Source organism: Ursus arctos, unplaced genomic scaffold, assembly GCF_023065955.2.
Source record: "Ursus arctos isolate Adak ecotype North America unplaced genomic scaffold, UrsArc2.0 scaffold_8, whole genome shotgun sequence".
Classification (NCBI taxonomy): Eukaryota; Metazoa; Chordata; class Mammalia; order Carnivora; family Ursidae; genus Ursus; species Ursus arctos.
Window position 1 is genome coordinate 80,851,150 of NW_026623100.1, and position 6,169 is coordinate 80,857,318.

At 59.6% G+C, this 6,169-nt stretch overlaps 1 protein-coding gene across 3 annotated transcripts in view; it reads right to left on the reverse strand.

Annotated features, from left to right (window-relative positions):
* Positions 1–5,922, reverse strand: part of RNF144A (ring finger protein 144A) — a 116,347-nt gene extending 110,425 nt beyond the window's left edge. For 2 of the 3 annotated variants that reach the window (XM_026518331.4, XM_026518307.4), the window contains exon 1: positions 5,680–5,922. The gene's annotated coding sequence lies outside the window, so the exon portion shown is untranslated. Of the gene's footprint in view, positions 1–4,790; positions 5,255–5,679 lie in introns of those variants that run through there. The other variant, XM_057308978.1, reaches the window with a different exon arrangement.
* Between the last annotated feature and the right edge of the window lie 247 nt (positions 5,923–6,169).

Genomic DNA, 6,169 nt, shown 5'->3' on the forward strand with positions numbered 1-6,169 from the left:
CCCACACAACCACGGGGCCCGGGACTGGCAGGGCCTTCTGCCCTGCACCCCTGACCCACAGGGCTGCGCTCCAGCCTGCAGCCTCCAACCCAAACGGACCCTCCCACCAGCTCTGTGCTCAGCGTCTTACAGTCCTGCGGTGCGCTGCTCAGTGGACTCACCCCCCAAAGGAGAAAACCCAGATCTCTCAATTTGCTCGGATCACGCTGGAGGACAGAACGTAAACTGGAATCCCATTTCTTCGTTTCCCTTGTAAGCCAGCTTTCTCGATCTTGTATTCAATCACTTAACAGAAATGTGCTTAGAAAGTGCACAATACGCGCTAAGGTAATGCAGAAATGAGTAACTTCTTACCTTATAGGGCTCATGATTTAGCAGAGGAAATCAGACAGTGACATACATCACTTAAGATCAGATGACAGAGTTTAAGTGCAATCTCAGATTCTGAAGGAAAAGTTGCCAAGGAAGGAGCTGGAGGAGAGAACGTTTTGGCCTGCAGACAGGAGAGAGTGAGCCAGGGCTTGGAGGGAAGGGGCCTGCACTTTGGTCCTGTGCTCTGTATACCTCCAGTGTCCCATCTGCAAGATGCCAGCATCTGGGAAGTGGACCCCCCACAATCCCCACGTTAATGATTCTACATCTTTCAGAAGAAAGCAATACGTGTTCTGCACCTGGAAGGACCGCTAGGAAGGGGGCACGTGGAGACGGCAGGAGAATGCCCCAGGGCCCCTGTCTGGAGGCTGCTGGGAGAACAGCCCTGGAGAGACGGGCTGGGGCCAAGCGGTGAAGAATCCCAAGGGCTCAACCAAGGGGCACACTCATTACTCAACAAGCAATAGGGTAGCTGAGGGTGTCCCAGCAGCCAAGTGACAAGAGGTCCATGGAGAGATGATGAGGGACCCCAGTGGGGTCGACACAAAGCTTCCCAAGAAAGTAAAAAAATTCCTGTGTTGAATCTAGCTTCAGAACACCTGTTTAAGAGAACATTTTACCTCAAGGAAGAAGCAGGTGCCTTACGCAGAGGTCTGCACGTTTCTGGGAAGGGGACACTTCCCATCACCCACAAGCCGGGGGAGAGGGAGAGCCTCTCCGACCAGCAGGTTGTCCTTCCTGCAGAGGACACAGGCAAGCCTGACGGGGAAGGGGGCGGCGGGGAAGGGCAAGTGATGGGAGGAGGAGAGCCTGCCTGCCGACAAGCCAGCCACTGAGGGCAGGTAGGGAGGCTCACAGCCCACCCCATCACTAGCTGGTTAACTCATGTCCAGAGGCACACAGACCATGGAGGAAGGGCTCCCTCACTGTGCACAGGCCAGCGGGAGGTCAGTAGAGTCCGGGAGGCATTCTCTCCATGGTTGATGCAGCCTGCACAGGCCCACCTCCCTCCAGAAAACCTTAAAATGCAGCCTTCCCCAAAGTCAAAACTGCTTGGAAACTGACCCTTTGGCAGCCAAAAAGGTCCAAAGAAAATCACTAAGTAGGAGGCATTCCGAACACAGACACAAAACCCTGCTTAACCAATAACCCTACTAGAGACACGGCCAATACGAACTTTGTGGGTCTCGAAGCTCCCCTCTGTTCTACTGGGTCTGGGCGCAGGCTCCCGCCCACAGAGCTGTACCAGTTGGGGCAGAAGCTACGGGAGCCTGCAGCTGCCCCGTCCTCTGCTGCGGCTGACTCCCAGCTCCGAGGTTCTCAACAGCAGGCCACAGGCCGCGAACGACCAGGGCAATCACAGCGGCCTTGCTCAGGGGGCCCTGAAGACAAGAGGGCAGGTTCCTGGATTGTAAAAACGATGGCTGCTGCCATCGCTCTGCTCACCTTCTCTGAAGCAAATCTCCTCCAGCAAGCAGACTGGGGGGGGGGGGGGGGGGAGGGAAATGGAGGCACAGAGGCTGCAAAACGAAACAAGGAAAATCCCACACTTCTAAAAGACACCAGCCACAAAAGCAACTGTCTACACCCGGGAATCTTGGTTTGAACAGCGTTCAGAGGCAGCTAGCCTCCTGGAGAACAGGACCCTAGCAGCACAACCGGCTCTAAGCTCCCAGCCCACCCCGGCCATTGCTTGCTATTCCCAGGCCCAGAATCTGACCTTGACCCTCCAATGTGGCCCGGCTAACTGGATTCATCCTTCAAGTCCCTGGCATCGCCGGCTCCAACAGGCACACCCCTCCCCACGCCCCGCTGCACTCAGCACACCAACCCCACTGTTAGAACAGTCTGCAAGCATGCTGGCTTCCACCCCCAGACTGTGGCGGCCCCAAGGTCACAGAATATATCCTTTTCTGAGGACTCAGAGTCCTGCACGGGCTTCAATATTTACCATGTGCATGGCCGTGGACAACCCAACCACTGCCTGCTTCACCTCCGTCCTCTGCACGGTGGGGACAGTAGCAGGGCCTGTCCTGGAGAACTGGGTCCACGGCTAGGGCCCCATCGGGCCACAGGGCCTGCTACCTGACTGACCACTGTGTCCGCTCTCTCCTGCGGCACACACCCGGTGAACTCTAAAATGCTGGCTGACACACTACTTCCCGCCATGCAGGGGGCTGATTTTTCTCTGCAACATCTCATCCACCTGTCAACTTACTCCTCAGAGGAAGCCCTGCTCTCCGGGTCCAGGCCACTGAGGAACTACGTGCCAATTCAGGTTTCAGATTCCAGGAGTGAAGGAAGATGGACACTCTCGTCGCCGAGAACCACCCCCTCCAAAGCCTATCTCTCAACACATCCTTTGTAGGCAAAGCCATTCTTCTCAAAAAAATCCTTAAAATCGGTAGTGTTTGGTGAGTTATCCCGCAGTGCGGCTTCTCCCGGAAATCACCTTTAAGGCGGACATTGTTATTTCTGGATCTTGGAAATCATCTCGGCCCACACCTGAGTTTTACAGTGGAAGGAACTGGGGCCACGTGAGAACGCCAAGACCCTTGCCCTCAGTCACACAGCTGGGGCAGGAGGTGGTACAAGCTCTGTCCTTCCGGACTCGTCCCCAGCAGGTAGGTGAACAGTCGGTGCAATTTAATGTCTTCAGCTAATTAAGAAAAGCTATTCATGTGTGTCAGCAACGCAGAAACAAAGGACTGGGGAAGCTGGTGTGAGACTGATTACCCTAAATGACTTTCCTAGTCCTAAGGAAAGACACCTTCAACTTAGTTCTTGGATCGCCACAGTAGGAAGCCTCCCAAGTGACTACGGAGAGGGTCCATCATCCTCAGAAGCAATCCATTCTGCTCGAGCCTCTTGGCTCCCTCTGATACGCCATGCCCAGAGATCCGGGGGCAGGGGTGGTCCTTGCTTGGTCAGATGCCCTGCTAAGCGTCGGAGGCCTCAGTATCCCCCTGAGTGGCTCCAGACCACCCGATCCCTAGAGCAGCTGACGTGTCCCCATTCTCCCTGGCCCAAGTGCAGAGCAGGAGACAGAACAGCAGGCAGTTGCGTTGATGCCGGGCCCAGCCAGCCACAGCCCCGTGTGGCGGTCCCCAGGCTGGGGTCCCTGACCTCTCTCCTCTCCGAGTCCCAATGAGCAGCTGGGCTAGGAATGTGCAGCGATCATCTAGCCCTGGGATTCTCAGTCTGCAAGGACAGGCCTCCTCCTGTCTCTACCACCAGAGAGAAAGGCTCTCAAGAGGAGGAGAGATTTGAACAAAAGAAGGCAGCAGGGCCAAATTATGAACCACAATGGGAAAAACAAGCGACGTGGCTCCCAGCTTCTGGCTGAGCCCCAAGTTCACCCGCTAAACGTCAGCAGCTTCAACGGAAGAGTGTGTGGGGTCCCTTCCAAGTCCCAAACCACAGCAAGTCCACAAGAGAAGCACCGTGCTCTAGTGCGGATCTGGATGCAGGAATGACACCCTGTCAAACCAGGGGCACTGAATATGCTTATAAAACACACGTACCTCAAAGCGCTCTTCCATCCATGTACCGCCTGTGGGTACAGCCCCACCCCCCAGCATCTGAGTTCACCCCTCGTTCCTTAGTTCTCTGGGGCTACTGGCATTAGAATCAGGGCCCCTTAAAACATGTAAACTTCCTAACTCCAATTGTGCTGGATCTGGAAAATTCCCATCCCATTAAAATTAGGTTATTTGCATCCCATTTTCTCTTGAGGTGTGCAAGCCATGCCTGACCTCTGATAAGTGGTACAGGGGGACACTCATGTCCCAGTAGGTGGGCGGTGGGGGATGGGGGTCGGATTCTAGAGGTAGCACTCAGCACAGTGCACAACAACTCCTTCATGACACAAAGCAGGATTCACTCACTCAGTCTCCTCCTCCTCCAAAACCATCAAGGGCTCCCACTGCCATTGGATCAAGACCGAACTCGGCTGCAGTTCAAAGACCATGATTTGTCCCCATCTAACCTCTCCACTCAGATTTCCTACGCACTCTTTACAAAATAATAAAACCAAAATTATAAAGTCACTAGAAAACCACAAAGGACCAGGTCCCTCATCTCAGTACTGGGGAAGGGAAGCTCAGTCCCACGGGTAAGGTCTCCGGCCTGCACACACCTTGTGCTCCCATCCCCTTGCTCGGCCAAGCAGGTCCCTCCCACCACATGCCCTTTCCAGCACACGGCACCTGCCCCACCTTCCAGCTTTGACTCAACAGCCCTCCCTCACAAAGCAGCCCGGACCCTCCTCTCCCTCCAGGGGACTCCTGCTCCACAGGCATCTGCAAGAATTTACTTTGTGCCCTACCCTTGACTTCAGAACACAGCTCCTCCACGCGCTCATGTCTCCCCGGGGGCACCCCGCACACCCCACCCCATTCACTACAATGTGTCCTTACCGCTCCCCAGGCCCCACTCCCACGAAACAGCTTCCTTGCCAGAACAGTTGACTGCAATGTGTCCAAGTCAGCGGTCTTCCCAGTGCAGGGGCCAGACACCCCTCCCCCAGGGCAGCAGCCCCTGCTCCGGATATTCTCAGGGGGCTTTCTCTAACCCTATTCCGTTACCCAGACTTCCGCCTGGCACAAAACAAGCACAGGGTATTTGTTGGACAATTTTTTTTATTCACTGGAAAGAAAGGCAGAGAGAACTTTCGAAGTGACCATCCTAGACCTGACTATGGAGGTCATTAAGGTACAATAAGTAGCCCCTTCCTCCCCGTGACCAGAGCCTTGCCTAAGTGACCAGAGCTCGGCGCCCAGGACGGTGCCGGGGCACTGGGGAGCCACGGCCGGAGGGCGGAGTGCCGATACCCCCAGGAGCGGAGGGCTCCGAAGGAGGGCAGCGGCCGCGGCCACCCGGGTGCGGGGACGGGGAAAGCGGGGGACGCGCGGCACCCGGCCGCCTCCCGCGGCTGACCTTCCCGCCGCCTCCCGCGCCCAGGCGGTTCGCGCTCGCCAGACCCAGGGGCCCGCGGCCTGCGGCCGCCCCCCGCCCGAGAGACGCCCCCGCCCGCCCGGCCGGGGCTCCAGGGACGCACCGCTGCAGAGCGGCTCCCGGCCCGGGGGCGGCGCGGGACCCGAGCTTCCCAAGTGGCCGCGCCGCTGGGGCCACCGAGGGGCAGGGCCGGGCCGGGGTGGCGCCCTCGGCTGGGAGCCGGCGCGTCCCCGCCCCGACCCCAGCGCCCGGGACCCCGGCCGGGCCCGCCCCGCGCGGCCACATCCCTCCGTCCCCCTCGGCCGCGCCCCGCTCCCGCGATGCCGACACAAAGCGACGCGCGTCACCCACCTGGTCCCGCGCGGCCGGGGCTCCGGGGGCCTCCGCTCCCGTTTGGCCGCGGGCGGGGCTCCGAGCGCTGCGCCCAGGCCGGGTGTCCGGGGCCGCGTGCGGGGTGCGCTCTCCCGTGCCCGCGCCCGCCTGAGCCGCCCTTTATCCCCTGCCCGCCCTCCAGCGGGGCGCACCGCCGGCGGGGGGAGAGTGGGCGGCGGCGAGCCGCACAAAGACGCGGGCGCCCAGCCTCGGCCCGCGCCCCCGCCCGCCGCGCAGCGCCCCCTGCCGCCCGCCGCGTGCCCGCCCTCCGCCCTCCGCCCGCCCTGGGCGGCGCCTCTACCCGCGGCTCCCCGGGAACTGTGGGGTCCCGCCTCGCCTGCGGCCGCCGGAACTCCACCCCGCCGACCTCGGGGTTGGGGAAGCGTCAGCCAGCTGGGAAGGAAGCGGGTGACCCCCTGGAGCCTCAGCCGGGTGATGGGAGAGCCCTGGGCTGGGCAGCCCGGCCCGG